This window comes from Stegodyphus dumicola, chromosome 4, assembly GCF_044657685.1.
Source record: "Stegodyphus dumicola isolate Sdum_Otavi_A_Nest chromosome 4, ASM4465768v1".
NCBI classification, from domain to species: Eukaryota; Metazoa; Arthropoda; class Arachnida; order Araneae; family Eresidae; genus Stegodyphus; species Stegodyphus dumicola.
In genome coordinates, this window is record NC_140771.1 from 210732338 (window position 1) to 210744688 (window position 12351).

Sequence of the window (12351 nt, forward strand, 5' to 3'; positions counted from 1 at the left end):
ATAAGGGGGGGGTGCATAAATGGGCGAACCATGGAGACGGCTCAGTACCCTCCTAGTAAAAAAAAGAATACATGCACAGGATTGACAATAAAAATTATTTGAGCACTGAAGAGTCTTCAGAAAGTCAATATACGGAACCTATTTGATTATAGAACATTTATTCGTACGCTTTGACCCCATGGGCGGGGATCGCCGTGTGACTTAGATAAAGTTAAAACTTTTTTCCTGTATTGGTATTATGATGAATGATATACACAGGTGTCCAAGGAACACCCAACAACATCAGAGAAAATAAAGAAACACCCTTGTTCGCTCATCCATGGCGCAATGACAGAATCTCCTAATGAGTATAACCTAGTCATCCATAATTCATTACATTGGTCGTCTTAGTAAGTGGCTCTTCTCTGACGCCCACCCCCTTCTTCAGAGCAACACACGTGACATCAGGTAAAGTCGGCACTTGATGAAATCACAAGCTGATTTAAGAGGTAAGGAATTCCAATGGAAATATACTTGGACATGACATCACAGAACAAGAGCTAAGTGGTTTTGATGTGCAAAAGTTTTGATGCGTAAAATGGTTCAGAAGTTCTTTAAGTATACATTATTAGGGATACTAATTAGTATTGTTATCTCTACAATTATTTACAATTTTCTATCAGAAAGACCATTTAAATGGTCGCTGCGGCGTGGCTTGTATTTCATATAGCCATCAACATCTACTTTGAAATCAGAATCTGAATTAATCAACTATTATTTCTGATAGGCTTAAGGTTTGTTTCGCGCAGAAATCCATTTTTATTCTTACAAACCTTTTGTTTTTATTAAGTTTGTACAACACGGTTATGACTTTACAATACACATACTGAGTTTATACTGAGAGATATTATAGAAAACTGTAAATGTGAATTCATTTTTAGAAGATTTCATTTATCTTACTTACAGTGTTTGCCGTTATGGTCAAAAATTTTTCATCGATTTTAAAACTACTTCCTTACAAAGCACTGAGCGATGGTTTCAAAATTCAATTTCAAAGTAATTCAGTTTTAAAATTTAATGTTCAAACGATTTTGGGCCCAAACGAATAAACTAAATGTCCCAGTTTTACTGTTTGAATGTCTGGAAACAACGGGGGAAGGGGGGAATTTCAAACGAAACTTGGCCATAACTTTCAAAGTAATTTCTGATTTTTTGGAAAATTTGATAATTTGGAAACTCGTTCCGCCTCTTTTTCTTCGATTTTGTTCATTATTTCAAAATTTAAACATCTAAAGATGTATCGGTTTCAAAGCTTTTGAAATTCTCATAGATTATAAAATAAAGTCTTCACTTTTTTTTTAAAAGAAGAATGATAAAGAGATATTATTTAAGCGATTTTCTACGTTAAAATATAGCCTATGAAGCACGAATAATAAATATCACCATTATATCATGAGTAATAAAAGCGTGGCCACCTAAATTACGGAATTTAATATTCAAACTGCAGCGTCAAATGTATAAGGTCTTATTTTCACAAATTTATCAAAGGTGTCATAAGCTTTTATTATTTGTTACATAGCATTCTAGATGAATCTTGTAAAAGGAATTATCTGATCTCTTGTTACCATTAAATTATGTGTTATTTTACAAAATTTAAATAAAAGCTTATTTAGTATAAACGTTTTTAAATATTTAATATTTTTTATTTTATTTAAGAAATAATTTAATGCTGTTGAATTCCACGTGCAAAAAGGAGGCTGAATTTTACAACAATAATAGCCCCCAGCCACCCAACCGGAGCAGTGGTTAGCGATACTGACTGCCGTACCGAAAGGCATGGGCGTTTGTAAACATATAGTGTCTGTACAGCATGGGGACACTCTCAATATGCTGCCAGCCGAAAATTCTCTCGAGAGGTCAATGGTAGGGAAAGACGATTGCAGACCATCGGACCCGTTCCCCCCCCCCGGGTTGCTCTCCTTGAAAACTGGGGGGGGGGCGGAACTGAGAAAAGTCGTACAGTCACCTGTATAATGCTCAAAAGTCTTACGAATGACACGCGCATTCTTGCAGTCCTTGGCACAAGTGAGACAAGTCACAAGAACAACAACATAACAGCTCCTCCTCCACCACAAAAAATTCTACGCGTTAATTACTCGAAAGACAGAAAAATTATTACAATCAGAAGAAAGAAAAAAATTCCTCATGACTTTAAAATGACTGGGAAAACTAGTATCATGAGGTCGCATAATAAACATACTTCTGTTGTAGAATGAATAATTAAAAATACAGTACAACGCCACAAACATTTGTAAAGAAACATTAAATTCTTGGGAAGCAATCACCAGAAATCCAATAGCTAATTAATAGTTTATTATTTTACGATAAATGATGCAAAAAAGCAAACTAGTAAACGAAAAATATTCAATAGAAACTCCACAAAAATATTTAAGAGGTACTATGAACAAAATTACACGCTTGAATTAAAGCACAAATTTAAAAATAAATATCTAAACCTAAAAGTTGAGCAATTTAGTAAGATTTGTACATATGGACTTAAAGCAGGAAAAACCAAATAACACACTTCAACCAACTGTTTGTGAAAAAAATTTTTAATAACAATACTAAAATCAAATGAGAATAGCTACAAAAATTTTATTTGGAAACCTAGCGGGGTAAATAATTTACATAGAAAACAAATCACATAAATACACTTTTACGTTTTTGAATGCAAGATATTAATATCACAAATTGCTATAAAAACAACTTTTATCTGCACAACTCAACATTTTCCTTTGAAATGGGAATTTTATTTTCATTCCGTATTTGTCTGTACCCGAAGGCAAAATGATACTCAGCAAACATCCTTATTTCAATCTTTTCCTGCCTCTGACTCTTTCTTTTCAATAAAATGCAATAATGATTTAAATACTCGGGACAGATCAAGTATTTTTATATCAGAAGTGAACTGCTCCTGCACTTCCTTTTAAATCCTCGAGGTAAAAAGGAGCAACTAACAGTTTTCATAAAATGGAGGGCGAAAAGAGGTAAAAAAGAAAAAGTCGGTTAGAAAAGTTTCTCCTAAGGCTGCAAACACTTTTTTTTTTAAACTTACTGAAAGGACGAGATAAAAGAATTTTCTTCTTTACATTTAAATCATATACAACACGCAGTAAGTAACAGATGACGTATATTATGCGATTTATTTCCTTTAAACGCATTCGGATTAAAATACTATCATAACTAAGTATAGGAATTGTCAAAACACTACAAAATATGAAATTAATGTAAAATTTTCAGAAATGATTACCTGCCCGAGACTAAAGTTTTGACACCTACTAATCAAACGGATAAAACTGTTTAGGTGTGGCACGTTTGTTTAGTTCGTCCTCAGAAGAAGCATGATACACGAAGAAAAAGGGGGACATAAGTATTTCACCATTATTTTAATGAATACTACTGGATAGCTCTGCTCCAATTTTGATGGAGAACACCTAGGGGATGGACCCCAGAGAGCCTCCCAGAGCCAGATTTAGACTTGAATAGTCTTGTAGCCTTATACGTAATTCCTGCATTTTCGGCAAGCCAATATTTTAAGTGCTCCCATGCCGTACAGATGGCACACACTTAAAACATCAGTGCTTCTCCGAGATTCAAACTCTGGCCAACGATGTGGCAGATGACGTTACCGAGGTTGCTCGCAATTTACACAAAGAGAGTATTTTTTGAATTATGATCAATTGGTAAGGTTGAAGAAAGTTCTATGCTGTTGGACAGAAGTATATAAAATCTGTCTGTCATAAAATCCTCTCGAGAGTTTCGTGGTAAGGGACCTTCAAATACGGTCTTCTGTGATTCTTGATTCAAAAATGTTCCGATCCGAACTGCCATGGTGTTAAGAGTACAGGTATATAATTGTCATCTATGTTACTTTAAATCTCCGAATTAACAACATTATGTCTTTGTTGTACAATTCAAGATTCTTAATCAGCTGTTAAAATTCCACAACAGCAACAAAAAATAATGGTAAAACAAGAGGACGTATTATTCTTAATAGATATTTTACATTTGGCAGAGGACTATCATAAACAAATTACTTTTATGCTCATTATGAAATATTAAAGTAAATTATCAAATTCCACAGTTTTAATTTTATAATGGGAAAAAGACCCGAATATAGCCAAGTACAGGGCTGGTGCTAGGTTTTTCTCTGGCCTCCGCAAGAGCAAGATACAATTTCCTTTATTTCTAAATTATGCTTCAGAATTTTTCCAGCCCTGACTTCTGTTGCCCAGTGCGGTCACACCACAAGCAAGAACAGTAGAGTAATACGAAAGCATATCAGCTACTCACTTAAAAAAAATGGCTAGATTTTGTTTAACTCACAGTTCCCTACGGTGAAATACAACATATCTTTTTTAACTCCCTATGAAATGGATATCTCGAAAAGTTATTTTGATCAGAAAAATGAGTGTAGGTATGGATTTAAAAAAAATTCTCTACTTTATATAAGGAGTCGAGCATAAATTATTAAATGAAATCTAATAAATTATAAATATCAGAACTTACAATTCTAAATACAATGAAAACGAACTTATAATTCTAAATACAATATGCTACGATGATAAAACGATTTGAATCGTTTTACCTTCCTTTTCGCACACATTCAGTTTCAAAATGCTGCAAAGCAAAATTTTCAAAACAATGTTCTATTTTATGCAAACAAGTTAAAAGATAATTTTTACATAAATGATTCTCTTCAATTACATTACAGATATACGAATTTAACGACTCGAAGAACACCAAATGAATGAATGAAAGAAAAATGGTAATTCTATTATGCATGCTTTTAGTAATCGCGAACGCCATAATTCAACAGCTGAAACAGGAAGTTTCTGTTGAGGATACCAAGGGGCTAAATGGAAACAGATCGCATAGTGCGGTTTCTCAATTTCCGACCATCACTGAGGACAATGCAAAAATCAAGAATCAATAAAGGGACTCCCTGTAATTAAGAAGCTGCTTTTAACCTAATGGAGAATTTTAGGCGCCAGACAATCAATCAACGGCCAACCCCGACTGAAAGTCGATCTTTCGATCATTACGTTAGATGTAATGGGTCGTTACTTCCATGTTTTCACATAAGATGTCGCGCTCGTTTAATCACATAAATACTCAACTGACAGTAACTGCCACCATTTGGACTATCATTGGTATTGAAGATAAAACGGTTTCAGTCCAAGCTTGATGAGTTCTAGGTCGTAAAATTACAAAATCCACAGCAAAGTTTTATAACACATAAAATAAATTTAAACTCTGCCAATCTTCATTTACAATATATATTGATTTAATAAAACTGTCTGGTACAGCTCTTTTACAATGTAAACAATGGGTACTTTCACAGACGACTGCTACGACATATGCTATAACTAATTTACGTTTTAAATAATTAAACATACTCGGATTAGGTGATTCAGAATTTAAGGAAAGCACAAAATAAAAACCTACTAGTAATATTACAATCTTAAAGAATCATGTGGCATTACAATCTTAGAGAATTTTGTATAAAAGTTAAGTCCAGCCTTTACGAGGCCACAGTCTTAAGATGAGTACATGCAGTTGGCATCGAAAAAGTTTATGAAAGCTTCAGTCTCATTCTCAGCACAGTTTATCACGGAAAGAAAAGAAAAGTCATGAGTAAAATGAGGATGCTTTTGCTGATTAAAAATTTTCTGCTACTGAATAAATCTTTGCAAGGTATTTAAGTAAAAAGACCAAGGACCAGTGTGTTGGCATACGGAGTAACCTTTGCTAAAATTAGCAATAACCTCCACAACATCGCTAAGAAATATGAATAAATTCAGAGTAAGCATCGCTAAATAAGACAACAAGAACCATTAAGGATTTAAAGAGCCAAGAGTTAGATAAGAAGTTAAAAAATAAAAGGTAATAGTGCTGGATTATTCTCTTTTCTGTTCCTGAAATGGATGTGTTGTTGAACGGATAGAGAAAAGGTATTTCTAAATTGATTTTTGAGGCAGTGGTTGCTTTTCTCGAACTTAACACAATAATTTAAAACTATATCCTCATTTCTATTAAGCAGAAAACTCGAAGAGAAGTTTATACAAAAACTCAAAACTGCTTTTTATCCGCATCCAATGAAAAATCTAGTGCCCTCTATATTTATACACTGATTACAAATCATTATCTATAAATGCCCTACACATCTTTGACAAATTTTCGCGTAGAATGAAAAATATATGTCAGCAATATAATAGTTCATCATTATTTAAATGTCAATCTACAAGTAGTTTCTGCATGATTTCATTATCTGTTTGGGGTTGAAAACAGCAAGAAATATGTGTTAAAAAAATGGTGATATACAGCAAAGGAAAAAAAAAATCATATTACAATCGGTGTCAATGAATGAACGTCGAATGTGTGGGAGAATTTACAAAAATACGCCTTAAGGTGTCGCCTGACCTCAATGGGATTTACCTTCACCGGAAAGTGGGGGGAACACAGGGTCTGGCACATGGGTACATCAAAGCAACCTTGTCCTACTTAAAAATCTTTAGTTATCTTAACAGGATACATATACTCAAACCATAATCTTTCTGGCAAGCGAAATTATACTTGTTCTGGTCGTATCGCAGTTGGAAACTTACCTCGATTCCAAGGTGTACCTACGAAAGGGTGCGCAAATGTTGACAAAAGATTCTTTTTTCCACGGTGCAGCCGAAATTGCCGGCCTATGAATGAAGAAGAGAAAGCAACCAAGATAACCGACAAACAGACACACTAGTCATTTATCAGATAGCTGGCTTCCTCAAAGATGCTGGCAAGCAGTTGGCGCCAGTTGTTGACTCTACTTATCTCGCATGTTTCGAGATGGCTTCATTGTCCCTCCGAGAGCGCGTTTCCGACTGGAAGATGGTTTTTCTTAAAGAAAAGTATTTTAATAGGGGCTCTAAAACGACAAAAGTCGTAAAAAATAAATGGAGCACGGGAAGCTACAGAAGCATTCAAAGACATCACCCTACTGTCAATTCTATGAGAAGAATTTCTGCGGTATTTTAAGATATATGTATTAGAGCAAAAAAGCCAAGTTATGATAGCATTCGAATTGCATAATTATAAAATTACTAACAATGCAGTAATATCTCCATAGCTGCAGATAATTCGTTCTGGGATTACGGGAGATAACAGTCAACGCTACGCAGAGCAGAATATCCATGTAACATACTTCGGTAAAGTTTGAGAAATCTGAACAATAAGACATTATGAATATTAATAAATAATATTCAAATATATACCGTACACTAAATCATTTCATATACTGATTGCATTTTAATACAATATAGCAAAATATACTCTCCAAAAGTGTTGCTTTCTGACTGACGAACAAGATACCACAGCTTCTTTTTAAGTTTAGAAGCATCGGCAGCATTATTATTTTTACGCTTGGAACGTATTGCAACGTAAATAAAAAAATTTCGAGAACGATGGTTGTGATAAAACATCGCTAATGAGAATAAGGGAACTGTAAAAAGCAGGGTTGAGAAAAATGTAATGGGAAAATCTGAGCATGCGGGGGGGGGACAGGAGGAGTCGGATGTTTTAACCACTGAAAGATGTGGTCTCCTGATGACATTATAACTGTCATGGCGAAAAGATCAATTAAGTATGTAGAGACATTAGGTTATTTTTGGAAGCAGTAGATATGAAAAATATGCAACGCCTTCGCCGGGAATCGAACTACGAACCTCTGGAATACGCTCCCAGCGTGCAGACCACCACACCACGAAGGCATGCCAAGAAGGCGGGAGAAATACCTTATAAGTAAAACACTATTTTCAGAAGCAACCTGTTTACATAATGAGGTTTCAAAGATGACCATGTCCATCCCCCCTCCCCTTTAGATTTATTAGGAAAATGTATGGACGTGCATACAGTTGTGATTACTGTATGGGTATAGAGTTTAGCTTGTTTCAATGGCTGTGATTCGCATTTGGTCAGAGGCTGTTTATCACTTGCCGTATATTTAGACATTTCAAAGCGTTTTTTTCCTACGTTGCGAACCGCGGATAACTGAAATTACGGATATGGGGGTACACGCGTATGTATAATAGTCAAAAAAGAAACGATATATTAGCGTAGAAATTGATAACAACTCTAAAATGGTCCAAATATATAATAACGTTGGATGCCTTGAAAATGAGTAATGAGCAGCACGAATACAATAAAAAGAAATTTAAAACAGCTTTTATAGAGTCCTAATTATGTAATACTAACTCAAAACCTTTCAGACCTTATTAGATTTACAAGCGAATAATGGTTATGTCTAAAGTATTACGACAGAATCTTAAGAAGGTTTTGAATTAACTCTTATTATTCAGTTTTAAAAATGTTTATGCCTTATTTTATCTTTTTCTATAGATGGCGCTGCCCTCGCGCCAGATGTTTAATTCGTAATGTATTTTTTAATTTTGCCGTGTGTTTGTGGCAACAGATTAAATAAAACCAAACGACTAGCATTCGATGCTAAGAAAGAATGAACTCATGTAACCAATTCTAACAGCTGATAGTCAAAATCTTATTCAATTCTTTGAGTCTTTTTACTGTGTCAAATTCAAATATTTCCAGGTAACTATAAGTCGATGAAAAATTCAAGGTAAGCTATATAATAATTATTAATTACTGAACTTACCAACAAACACTTATTTAACTCTTGAAATGAACAGAAAGCAAAAATTAGTGCGCATAAATAAACTTAGACAATTGTGGTTATTTAAAGTATCAAAGTTGAGATTTCAAATTAACAGTACTGTAGCCAAGACTGCACAAGCTCGACCTATTTAAGCTGGCTCAAAACTTTAAACGGCTCATATTCACGTCAGCTAGCAAAATGGCTAAATATTCACTGATAGAGCTGAGCGACAGAATGAAAATTGCAGGCATCGCTTCCTAAAGCTTTGTATTTAAAACATTCATTCATTCCTCTACTTAAAAAGATTTCAATCTAATTTACTCTCTGGTGAGGGCTACGGAAAGGAGAAGTTATAGTAAAGGTTTAAATCATAGAATTGGTATATATATATACATAGGATTTCACCAATGGTTAAAATAGTGAAATACTGGTGCTAATACTCGAATCCGACTTCCAAGAAGGAACCTGTATTTTTGTTCTCTTATGCGCAGTATAAAATATTAGCAATAATCTTTTATAATCTTTTATAAAGTTCTTCAAGAAACTTCGCTTCTCTAAACAGGTAGCATTCTGGAGATATATTATAAGTTAAAAAGTTGAAATATAAGTCAGCTATTTATACATACATTTCAATTCCTATTTTATATCCGTTCATTTTATGGCAGTTCAAACTTATACAATTCTAAATATTATGCTGAAATAAGGAATGTTCTAATTGGATAACACAGCAAAACTGGCAATGGAAAAAAATATATCATTATTTTTATTCCAGTAAACGAAAAAACTCCAGTTGGAAAGAGTTTACACGAAACACGAGCTTTTTATTATTAAATTCAAAATGGAAGAAAAGCAAAGGAAGAGCGCAGGAAGACATCTTAGTCTGAGAGAGCTTGATTTTCATGTTCCACTACATCTTCTGATAATTCAGATGTTCTATGGCCTCTCCATTCATCAGTAAATGACTCTCGATCACTAGATGAATCTCGTGAAGCCAAATGAGATGCAGTGAAGTCACATCTAGCATCAATTGAATTATACCTATAAAACTACTTCACATAATTTGCAAAACACAGCACGCAGACACGAAAAGATAAAACTGGAATGAGAAAAACACAATTCAGTTTCGTAAAAACATTAAGCTACAAAAAATAAACAATGAAAAGTTGTTCAGTGCTTTAATGACACGTTTTTGTTCCTGTAACTTAAATTTTTCCCGATTTAATTGAAAACAGTTCAACTATTTGTTGACATATAAAGATAGTTCAAATTACAAACTAATTATTCTTCATCTGCGTGCTTCATCAATTGCAAACCGCTATTATTAGAAGTAAGAGAAGAATACTTTACAAATGCCATACTATACTTGTTGCCATTTTATAAGTACTCAAATTATTCGTAATTGAAAAGCATTCAAATCTAGAAACAAAATTCAGTCAATTAAGTCTTCCGTTCACATCTGACGGGGGGGTGGAGGAAGCATATTTCTGGAACAACTTTAAAGTTTTTCTTCCAGAAATATTTCTTCCGTATCATGCCGGGTTTAATAATCAGATTCGCCACATGCGGCAGAGAAGAAAAAGACAAAAAGATACAAAAATACACCACCATGGGAAAAGTAAATCTCCTAACACAGAGAGAAAAAGAAAAGTGAAAAACAAATGAGAAGTCATTGTAAGTGAAAGCCGGCGCCCGTAGTCTGCTGCAAGAAGAAGCAGCCACTAGTGCATTCACCCGAAGTCCGCAGAATTTTATTCCTTACTTTACTGTGTTTCTCAGCTTTAAAATTTCTCAAATAAAACTAGATCAGCGTACGACAATTTAATTGAATACTAACACAAAAACATAGAGTCAATCGGATTCAATTTATATATATTCTTTTAGTCACAGAAATGCGCAAATCTCCTCTCAGAAGGAGTGAGTTGGCTCGGACAGCTAGACTCAAGATTTTGATTTAAGGCCAAACAATCGCAGAAAAAAGGCCCAAAAATAGTCGAAAAATTTAAAAAAAAAAGTTTACGCTATACAAAAATTTCAGACAAATTTTTACACTACAAACACTCTAAGCCAGCGGTTCTCAAACTTTTGCCTAACGCATACCATCCGAAAAAAAATTGAAAACCTTTAAAGCACTACCACTACAAAGTACTATTACCAACACCACTCTTGAACAAAACTCAGTTCGCATAAATTCACGAATGTTAGAGAAAAAACTCAATCAGGATGTTGGGATTTTAATCTTTTAATTTAATAGTTAAAAATACTTTGTTTCTTTGCGTACCACCGTTTGAGAACTCCTGCTCTAAACTAATCATTTAAAATTACCTACCATATTCAAATGGCAAACTCAGCGACTTCCTACATTTACAGACTGGCGCTCGGTTCTGTTCTTCCAGACAGCGCGGCGGTCATTCATTCTACTACCATCGGATATAGTTAACTTATTATCTTCTAAATTCTCTTTCTTGTGCTTTTATACTTTGCATAGCCATCTGGTCTTAGCGAATAAATGAAACGTGGACCAAAGAGAACACAGGACAGTGATTAAATTAAAGTTTAACTGTCACAAGGTACGGTAATTGGTTAATTGGATTTTGAATAGAGGCCTTCGGGAAAAGATCTTCAAACGGAAACTTATTCGCATTCACAACAGATATAGGAAAATGTTTTAGTGCGGCCTATTGCACTAAGAAGGGAGGTGCACAACTACATGTTATAGCAGTCCTATATACAAAATTTCAACAAGCTACTCGTTTTTGAGTTACGCGAGATATATACATGCATACACATACCTACGTCTATAGACGCCAATCTATCAAAAAATCTCTTCTGAATCCCTTTTAAATCAGTTTTATAATTTGTTTTGGGAAGAGTCCTTTACTCTTTTCCCAAAACAAACGTATTCACTCCTTACGTAAAGATATCACGCAAAAACATCGTTAAATCGCATTCGATAGCGGTCAAAATGGATATTTTCGTTGAAATATGACACCCGGAATTTTTCGTGATAACAATACTTCTTTTACTTCGTGCATGGAAAAAAAGCTGCTTGAAAAGAAGTAGGAAAGATAACATAAAAACTGCCTGTGATTTTCATTTAAATGATTTTACTAAATTAACGATGCTCTGCCAAAACATAAAAAAATAAATGAATTTTTTTTCGTCAACCACGCTATAAAAAGCTAGATTTTTTTGAAATTCATCTGAGGAAAGCTAATCCAGCAAATATGTAAGAGAAAGTCACAAATTTATCTGTTTTCACTCTCGTTCTTAAAATGATTTCAGTCACTCAAGTATATCGAAGGTTTCAACGAGCGAATAAAATAACTCCAGTTGGAGATATAAAAGGCTTAAAGTAATAAAAAGAAACAGATATTACACGAATCACCACGTTTAATGTTTCAGAAATAATGTAGTTATTGGCTGATGAAAGGGAAGTTCAAGAAAATTTTAAAACTAGCATCCTATTTTTAGCATGAGTTATTTAAAAAAATTGCGTCATGATTATAATCTAAGGAATTTGTTGCGTGAGAAAAATTTGACAATCTTTTAAACACAGATATACTTTGAAAACTATTTTTGCGTGAAATATATGCCTGAATTCCAGAGAAGAGAATTATCAAAATTTTGCGAGTTAAACATGCGGCTAATCTACAGAACCACAA

The 12351-nt window shown here is 34.0% G+C and overlaps 1 protein-coding gene across 2 annotated transcripts in view; it reads right to left on the reverse strand.

Moving 5' to 3' along the window:
• Positions 1-12351, reverse strand: part of LOC118184134 (dystroglycan 1-like) — a 232169-nt gene that overhangs the window by 125633 nt on the left and 94185 nt on the right. Inside the window, exon 1 of one of the 2 annotated variants that reach the window (XM_085815940.1) lies at positions 6648-6709. The exons of the other annotated variant lie outside the window; for it this stretch is intronic. The gene's annotated coding sequence lies outside the window, so the exon portion shown is untranslated. Of the gene's footprint in view, positions 1-6647; positions 6710-12351 lie in introns of those variants that run through there. 2 annotated transcript variants of the gene reach the window in all.